Here is a 10,143-nt window from a genome sequence, read left to right on the forward strand (position 1 = left end):
ACCTCAATCAGAGTGGTAAAAGTACTTCGACAGTTGGTTCAAATGCAAGCAAAAGTGTACAGATCTTAATGGAGAATAGTTTTAAATACAATAAAGCGATTTTCGTTGATTAAAATTTGTTGTTGTTCTCTAATCCCGTAATATAAATAGCAACGCTCATACGCACGTATAACATTGTGTAGAATGCAAATGACTTTGGAATATTACAATATTTCAATCGCTTTCAATAAAATTTAGCAGATCATTCTGCTGTCATTATCGCCCTATAAAAACAATAGTTATAATTTGAAGCATTCTGTAATTCACTTCCGAGTGAATTTTATGCAAATCTACTTTCAATCCAGTGTTCTATATTTCACTTTCACTATTTAATTTCCACATTTCTTTTTTCAAAATGAACTTCGAGTTGGATAGTTGGATTTTAGTTTTGAGCTTTTACATTATGAAAAATTATAACTAAAAAACTAAATGAGTGAAAAATCGTGTATACAAATAGAACAATGGCAACATTGGTGAAATGAAAACAACTCATTTATGTTGCAAGCGAAGTAAATGTTCGGTTTTACCCAAACTTAGCGCTTCATTACCTGTTGATCATTGTTATGGCTGAATGATTTTATGGAGAAAAATTGATGCAACTAATTATACTACTCCACAAATCTGAAGGAAAAATTTGCGACAGTTGTGCTAAGTGGTCTGTCGGGGTATGAGGTGTCCTGATTACGAATTTCAGTTCAAAAATTTTCTATCACGTACAGGTGGTGGTTTGACCCCTACACCCCTTGACTACAACACAAAAAAATCTCGACAAATACTCGACATTACTGTTAGCTTCAAATGTTTTCTTCCTTCAAGAATTCGTCGTTTTAACTTTCGTTTATATGTTAGAAATCTTAGTAACTGAGCGGCCACACGTACCAGTAACTGTTCGAAAATCTCATATAAATATTTTTACCACACAGTCCTAATGTTCGGACTGGCAATACTACTGTAAAGTAAATTTCCATGGTTAAATTATATAAGGTTGTGTCAGTCGCCAAAAACAAAAACAATTTGTCAAAAGTGTTTTAACTCATAATGTCAAATTCGGCTATTTTGTTTTTATGTTCCAAAAATATATTTTTAAAACATTCCATCCAATAAAATGTGTTTTTTAAGTGATAACTGAATTCGAAGAGAATAGAGGTTAGTATTGCAGATGGGCGTAATTCGAAGATTGCCACGCACACAAAATACCACTAAACGAAAACTAATAAAGTGCTATAACCAAGCAATATGATATAAAATTGCTATTTGGTACAACGATTCGCACTAGGCGGGGGTATTCGCGGTTTGAAAAATTTTGAAAAAGTTAACGTGCCCTGTCTATTAAAATACATATCCCCCAATCCGTTACTAACAGTGCTCACTAAATAAATGTGTAAAAAACATGGGGAAGTTGATGAAATTAACACTAAAGTCTTAAAAATAATAAGTAAATTTATTAGTAAACCATTGGAATTTATCTTTAATAACTGCATGACTATAGGAATATGGCCAAATGGATTAAAATGTGAAGAAACCCTACCAATCCATAAATCAGTAGACAAATATAAAACTAATAACTATCGTCCAATATCCTTAATTTCTAATATAGCAAAAGCTTTTGAAAAAATTATTCATACTTGTAAACGAATTTATAACTACATAACAGACTCAAAAATTATTGCGAAAAACCAATATGGCTTCTTAAAAAATAAAGGCACTAAGGATGCAATTGAAGCAATTACCAGTTTTATATACACTAATATTGATAAAAATAATTTAACAGTGATAGCTTTCCTGGATTTAGCAAAAGCTTTTGATACAGTAGATCATGCTTTATTGCTGGATAAATTATATAAATATGGAATCAGAGAAATCGCAGTTGATTTAATTCGTGACTACCTTAAAAACAGATATTAAGTGTGTAAAAGCAAATCATGTAAAGTTCAAATAGGGGTGCCGCAAGGTACAATCTTGGAACCACTGCTTTTTCTTCCATATGTAAATGATATCTTTAAGGAACTACCTGAAAACTGTTTGGCAGCTTATGCAGATGATACAATAGTTAAATGTATAGGTAAATCTTGGGCGGAAGCTGAATCACAAATGAAAGTGCAGTTCAGTTTAATAGGGAATTGGATGTGTAATAATTACTTAACTCTAAATGTTGGAAAAACTAACTACAAGTATATAACTTTCGGTTCATATAAAGACAGTATTCCCGAAAGTTGTGAGTTAAAAATTTATGATACGACCATTAAAAGAACTGATAATAGTAAATACTTAGGTATATATTTTAATAGTCACATTAGATGGGATATTCATATCAAAGAAGTCATAAAAAAAACTAGGTATTTTCTATTTATATTCTTAAAGTTTAAAAATATAATGAACAAGAAAGCACTTAAAACAATTTATTACGCATTATTCGATAGTATAGTCAACTATGGAATTATTGCCTGGGGAGGTAGTTATAAGAATGTTACAAAATTGTTAATAAAAATACAAGATAAATTAATTAATCATTTATGTTATAAAAGCGAGAGAACAGCCGTACTGGGTATTAAAAAGAAATTTATTTCTGAGTCACTATGTTATCATTATTCCGATTGTAGAGAGGTATTTAATGAATATAAAGGTAAGACTAGAGCTAAACCGTTACAGTTAACAAAGATTAATAAAAATATATCTTACAAAGACTCGAAATATATAGCAATTAAATACTACAATATGTTACCGCTGAGTCTAAAGTTGTTAAATAAAATAACTGAGTGGATTGTTGACACTGATATTTAAAAATACTATGTTTTCTTTTGTTTTTCAATTATAAATGACATTTGTTATTAATAGATTAGTACTTAATTATAATTACCAGGCCTATGTACAGTTGTTTTGTAACACTTCTATAGGTGTATACTTTGTATGTAATATGTACTTTGTATCCTGGGATAAATAAATAAATAAATAAATTCAATTCAATTCTTGCCTACACCTGAAGGTATGTGACTTTACGAAAGTATAAAATGGTTACACCCGAACTTATCATTTTCTTACTTGCTTTATATTATTTAGTTTGAACTGCCAAAGCCATTCATATTACGTTACAGCAACATTACAGTTGGATATATGAATTCAAAAACAAGAAAAAACGTTAACTTCGGTTGCACCGAAGCTATAAAATCCTTCACAGATACAAAGGTTCCTTACAATAACTTTATTTAGATCTAATTTCGTGAATTGGCAATAAAAAATAAAATTTTTGTATGGCAGCTATATGCTATAGTCATCCGATCAAAACAATTTCTTCGAGAATTACATTGTTACCTTAGAAAATAACTCATGCCAAATTTCGTGAAGATATTACGTCAAATAAAAAAGTTTCCCATACAAGGACTTGCTTCCGATTGTTCAGTTTGACATTTCTAAATCAACTCAGCTCATCATGCTGATCATTTATATATATATTTTATATTTTATTCTCCGACGTTTCCTTCTGGGTGTTACAAACTTCGTAGCAAACTTAATTACCATTAATTTAATCAAACTATTTTAATACCCAATATGAAAAATCTTTAGTAACTAATTTGTAAATTTCGGAGGGAAAGTACAAAACAGTAAATTTGACAAATTTTCGAACTTTTTCTCTCGCGCTTGCGGCTAGTGAGCTTTTTTTCCACGCATGTAGCGGCATGAGAGATTAAACGAACCGCGCGCTCGAAAATCGGATGTTGAACATTAAAAGTTTATTGCGGACGGAGTTTTTAACAGTCTATTCTCCAATTTATATAGCCGTGACTGAAGACCCTGATGTACATTTTTCATAAAAAAAAAAACTGAATATAAATAGTTTCAAATTAAAAAAAAAGATTTCTTTACATTCAACATACAAATATCTCATTGGAAAGCAGAGAAAAAGTCGTAAACGTCGGCTAGTTTCTTTTATAATGTAATACTTTTCTTAGTATACGCAAATGATTAAAGGTAGTTTTTTCGAGCGCTGAAATTTTAAAAACTCATTCTCTTCTCGCTTTGGTATGCATGTTCATATGTAAACATTTTTGTCTAAAATAAACAAAATATTAAAAATATATTATATGATGTAGTGAATCGTAAACACCAAAAAACTCAATTTCAAATTGTTTGATTATACGTTATTTTGCATTTTAGGTGACGATATTTTTGTAGATCTTTACAGTATTTGTTGCGAATTTCCAGGAATACCATTGGAGCCTTATGCCACAAGTTCTTTAAGCGATTTATAATGCTTTTCAAAAGCAATTTATGAAGGTAATTTTAATATTTAACTATAGATCTATGAATAAAGAGACACATTTTATTAGTTCATAAAGTTTTTTTATTAACATAAAAAGTGTATTGAAAATAAGTGAAGAATACAGTGTATACATAATAATTGCAATATATACTAAATATGTAAATTATATATTAAAACGTGTAATTAAGTCTTGTATTTCAGTCATTAGTGGATAGGTTGCTTCCTCACACCAAATGCTGTAAACTCAATCTCTTTACTCTCGTTGATATTCATTAGTTTATCAAGTATAGGGTTTTTCAAAAGGGATGCTATGATTTCTAAGTGTTGTTTCGGCCATTTTTAATGTCATATGTTGCCACTTTCGAAAAAACTCGATTGGGTATTTTTAAAATATGTTTTGGACAATTTGCAATTTCCACACTACCATATTTGGGATATGCAATTAGCGCGTTACCGATATAATTTTTGGGTGCTCGGTTCCAAAGTAGGCCTATATCACCCATATACTATGTACATAAAATCATATATACATACTAAAAATAAGTCGTAGTACCATATAAACATAAAAACTATAACAAAAACAAAACTATTTATTAAAAATATTTATCACATTTGTATAAAGTATAAAAAAATAAAAAAATATATAAATAAATAATAAAAATAAACTATATACACAAACAAACAAAACATTTCACAAACAATATCACATTTTTTTGGGAAACGTATTAAATACAAATATTTCCCATTTATAAAAAAAAAATAACTAAACAAAATTAAATATTACTAAAATACTTTAAAGCTATAGTTTAGTATAATATTTACATATATAGATAATAATAATAGAATAATAATAAAGAAGAAATAGGATACAAGAAATAGTCTCGAAAATATTATATCCATATATTATATTAATTTTGAAGCTATTTTGTCCCCAAAACCTACATATATGAAACACATAATATTTTTGCCCTAAAATGAGGAGTACTTAGGTCTCTATTGGAAAACTTACGTGAAAAAAAATATTCGTATCTTAATATATAAGGCTAGGATAGCGTTACTGTTGCTATTATCGCAACATTTATATGGGCTGACATCCATCATTTTATCAAACAATAATTGCCCTACACCTATTCTGTGACAAGTGAAATCAAACTCCCTAACAAAAAATGCTTCTAGTTCTTTCAAATAATTTACAAATCCCTTTGGCGGCTTAATAAAATTGCCTTTTCCACTTGCCCTTCCTGCGTAAAGAGATATTCTAATGAAATTTCGTTTCCTAAGTAGGGTAAGGGTTGGGAGCAAGTGTGTGTTTTAAATATTTTTAAATAGTATAAGTAGCCGCTAAAATATGCAAATGCATTTTTTTTTTAAATCTACCTCAGTATCATGAACCTTATAATTACTTTCTAACTAACACGCTAGTGTTGAACGAATGTTCAGGTCGTGGAAGTCCTTGAAACTCTTGCCACGATAAGTCGTACGTTACACACACTTTCTATTATTTGATACGAAATATTAGGAGAAAAAGTTTCGTTATTGTTCATCGGTTCGCAGTTTCCGTTCGTTACTGAGCATCATAAGAATCGCCACAATCGTTTCAAACTATTTATGTTCAGGATCCAACCCTTAAGGTGGTTGAAAGATGAAGTAATATCAGCCCCGGTTTCATCGCTAACCCTAATTGTCTTTAAAAGTTTTACAGCCTCATCTAATAACTGAATTTGTTCGAGCGCTGTCGAAAAAACTTTATTGCTAGGCAAAATAGGTTTAAAATTGCTACTATTAAAAATGTCAAACCATTTATTAATAAATAAAACAGATTCCGCCGTATTGCAAAAACTAGGCGAAGTACAAGTTAAACAACGGGAACTATGATTGGATAACATTCCGGAAGCAGCTGGGTCACTGAAGACTTATCCTGCAAGTTTGACACTCATTTTTTGAATATTATTAGAAGAAATATGTGCATCTAAAAGTTTCGGTGCACAGCGAATACGATTTTGTGAATATTTTTAATAAAAGTACATTATATCGCACCAACTTATCGGGCAAGACTTGAAACTTACTTTATTTTTAGAATTTTCGAGACAATTTCTTGTATTTTTCAAAAGGTGGGGACATTTATTAAAAAAATACCTCTTTGGCATTTACTTCAAAGTATGGGTGTTCTTCTGAAACACCCAAGACTCTAGCTAAATTGAGAAAATTAGATCCCTGATCACAAAAAAAAAAAATAGCATGGATTTATACCTATGTTTTGTAACTGGGAATTGGCTTCAAAAATATTTTTTTTGGTTACATCCCCTTTATTAAATTTAAATTTGTTTGAATTCCTATATGTCTGTAATGCATTCGATCAAATAACCCTATTTCTTCCTGGGCTTCTTTTGCCACAGATGCTAATAACATTAAAATGTTGGAAATATCGGGTAATTCTGCTACAACTGGTAAAAAATCTTCATAACCCAATTCAATAATTGACTAATATCATTTCCCTCTTCAAAACTGGGTTCGGAGACATTTGACAAATGTTTGTCCGGAACCGAATTTTTTTTAATGGCCTTTCCAACTTCATGTGAAAGAAGAAGTGCTGATCGCACGCAAACAAATATTTATTTTAAATGTGTTGTTCGCTCTCACATCCCACTACGCATTTTCTTATTTTCGGCATTTTTCTTTAAAATATAAAACACTGCATTAGAATATATCACAAATATCACTATTATTATTTATTGAACGCAAATAATTTATTTCAATTCACTTTTATCATCATAACAATACGTACCGACTTGTTCTCTTAAATTCTGTTTTACACTGAATTCTGTCAGTAATTTATAACGGTATTACTTCTGGAATCCCGCCTTTTTTGATATCAGCTGTTTAAAATTCCCTAATTTCCATAATCAGGGAAAGAGAATGGAGAAAAATCAGGGAAAATGAGGGAGTCTCGCATCATGTCCTCCTTGGTAATGTTTACAATTTTATCATACTCAAGAACAAAGTTTACAAATTATTCAATTTTATTATCAAAATTCGTTCTCCAATTGTATCTTTTCGATTCTGGTGCATAGAAAATCCTCAAATTATTCGTGAACAACCATTACGTTCACCAAAATTGACAGTTTGGTGTGGCCTCTAAGAAGTTGTGATTTAACCCAATTCGACTCTTTCTTGGGGGGTTATTTTAAGTCATTGGTCTTAAGCAATAAACCAGACTCTCTTCAACATTCAACGTACATTCAAAGACGATGTACTGTTTGTACTTAATTGGCTGTGAACCTCTTCCAGATATTCCTCAAACCTATTTGTAATAATTGCATTCGTCTGTGATTTGGAGTTAGTTTAAGAATATTTCAAATATATTCAAGTTTATTTGTAATTACTACAAACTATCGAGACTGGCAACCCTGTGTCGTATCAGCTAATTCGGCCTACGGTTTTCCGTCTGAAACATGAGACGGACGTTCTACTTTTTTTACAATTTTAAGGTCTTTTTTTTAGCTTTTTCCATTCGCACTTGTGGATTCACCCTGTCGTTTAATTTTTGTGGATGTTGGCTGTAAAGGAATCGCTCATGGTTGGTAAAGGAAGCAAAGTTGGAGTTTTTTTTTTTAGGTGATGCCGCATTCCTCCTAGATATACATATGAAGTCTCAATTGAACGTTGAAATTGACCGCACGTCAAGAAATTTTTAATTACCGCGTACCGCACAAGGATGGTCGTAAAGTGTACGTTTGGAAGATTAGAAGAAAAGATTTAATACATTTAATCGTCCAATAGACAATCAACAGTCGAATCTATTGCCTTAGCTTGCGTTGTGTTTTACACAATTAATCGACCACAACACAAGAATATAATTATAAGAATTTCGTAATTCACTATTAGTTGAGAAATTCAAATTTAAACAGACATTTGATATGCACTGGCAGTTCGAAACGTATAAGTGTATTAGTAGAAATATGTGAATGTTTTGAGATTTTCGAACTGTTGCTGGCCCAGTAAAGCAAAATGTTATTTGTTATTTTCAACAAAGCAAAAAGCACCATTTAAATTGAGTTTTGCTGCTGACGGAGTCATATTATATTTTAATATTACCAAGTAGTCCATTCTTTTCATAATTTCTTTGATGAAAGCAATAAGTTCAGCCTCTACAATGCATTATAGTATTATTTAAATTTTTATCTTTCAGCACTCGGATCTCCATGCACCATTCAAATAAACTAATTTTGAACTCATCGGTATTGTAAACGCTTCGCAATATTTCTCTTCGAAAAGTGTGGATTGTTTCGTGATGTTCACACTCTAAAATTAGGTGAAACCATGAAGTTCCGGACAATTTGAGAGTGAACTTTTGCAATTGGATATTTTGGGTGTCCTTGATACTCCGAGCAACTTTACTTTTAGCCTGATGCTTACAAATTACTTAGGACCTTCCACTACCATCAAGTCTTCCAACTTCAGCAGTATTTTTGAAATCAACAATAATGTACAGTGGCCAAAATAAAAAAGCTTGTACAGAGAGATGTTTTGACTTTGAAGAGACTTTTTTCTTGAACTATTTCAACTTTTAAACTGCAACCAAAAGTAACAATATTAGAATAGTATTTGATGTTAACGATTCCAAAAAATTTAGATATCTCACTTTTGAGCAGCCAAAAAAACGTGTATGTTACACATACGTTGGTAACACTTTAAATGCAGTTATGAAGTAGGTACCGTTTTTTGTCTGGTATTATTTGAGTTTCACATATTGTTTCTCTTGGTTGCAGCTTAAAAGTTGAAATAGTTTAAGAGAAAATTCACTTAAAAGTTAAAACAGCTCTTTGTACAAGTTTTTTGTTCACTGTGTATACCATATATTAAAATACATAACTCCATAGATTAGTTTTAAGTGGTACAAACAACCGTCAACAAAACTATTTTACTCTGTGGCAACTTGGTGCATGTTCGTATTAACTAATGTATTATATATTGTCGGAGACTCACTTAGTTTCATAATTACATATTGTTTCGTGTCCGAAATATCTTTAAAATCAACCTAATTACCTCAATTGAGTTTTATGTGATATAAACTCAACCAAACTAAACTTAATATATTGGTTATACGAGAAAAAAAGCCATCTAAATAGTCGGAAGTCATTATATAAGGGATATGAGGTTTAGACCAATTCATTCATCTTCAACGCTAAACCAAGTTATCGTTAAGGAATCCACTTAACTCATTAAAATATCACAACTTTTCACCAACATAAATGGTCAAAGGCATTATTTAAGTGTACACGTGAACATGTTCCCAAGAAACTTTATGAAGATAACTCACACACCGACCGACATATTCGGCACAAAGTCTGCTAGAATAACGGAAATAATTCTACATATTGCAGTATATGGGAGTTGAGATGATTCGTCGGCCAATCGCATACAATTCGGAATTAAGCTGTAGTATTTCTAATACTATACGTTCATTAAATTTTCCTATTGACCATACGTTATAAATTCAATGGAAAGTTTGAAATTTGTATATTAAGTACATCGGGGCTGAGTTTATTACTGGCCCGGCTTTGTTAATTTTATGTAGAAAAGACAATGTTATTAGGGCGAGAGACGCTTTCTTAGTTTATTTAAGATATCTCACATATTGACGGGTATACGAGTACACACTATAATGTCAACCGGAAGTTCGAAACTCTTTCTATTAGGTATTGGGGGTTAGGAAAGTTAAGATACCTCACATATTGATCGATGCACTACTAACCTATCATGGGTGGAAAGGAACACGTGTATCAAGTTTCAGCAAGATATCTTAATTTTTACTCAAGTTATCGCTTGAATGGACGGGTGGACTG

At 31.1% G+C, this 10,143-nt stretch overlaps 1 long non-coding RNA gene across 1 annotated transcript; it reads left to right on the forward strand.

The window, feature by feature from the left end:
- Positions 1-940: 940 nt before the first annotated feature.
- Positions 941-9,334, forward strand: LOC106619436 (uncharacterized). The gene is made up of 3 exons (XR_001330796.3): positions 941-1,185; positions 4,192-4,311; positions 8,487-9,334. It is a non-coding gene; the product is annotated as an uncharacterized lncRNA (long non-coding RNA).
- The last annotated feature ends 809 nt before the right edge of the window (positions 9,335-10,143 follow it).

This window comes from Bactrocera oleae, chromosome 5 (genome assembly GCF_042242935.1).
Source record: "Bactrocera oleae isolate idBacOlea1 chromosome 5, idBacOlea1, whole genome shotgun sequence".
In the NCBI taxonomy this organism is placed as follows: domain Eukaryota; kingdom Metazoa; phylum Arthropoda; class Insecta; order Diptera; family Tephritidae; genus Bactrocera; species Bactrocera oleae.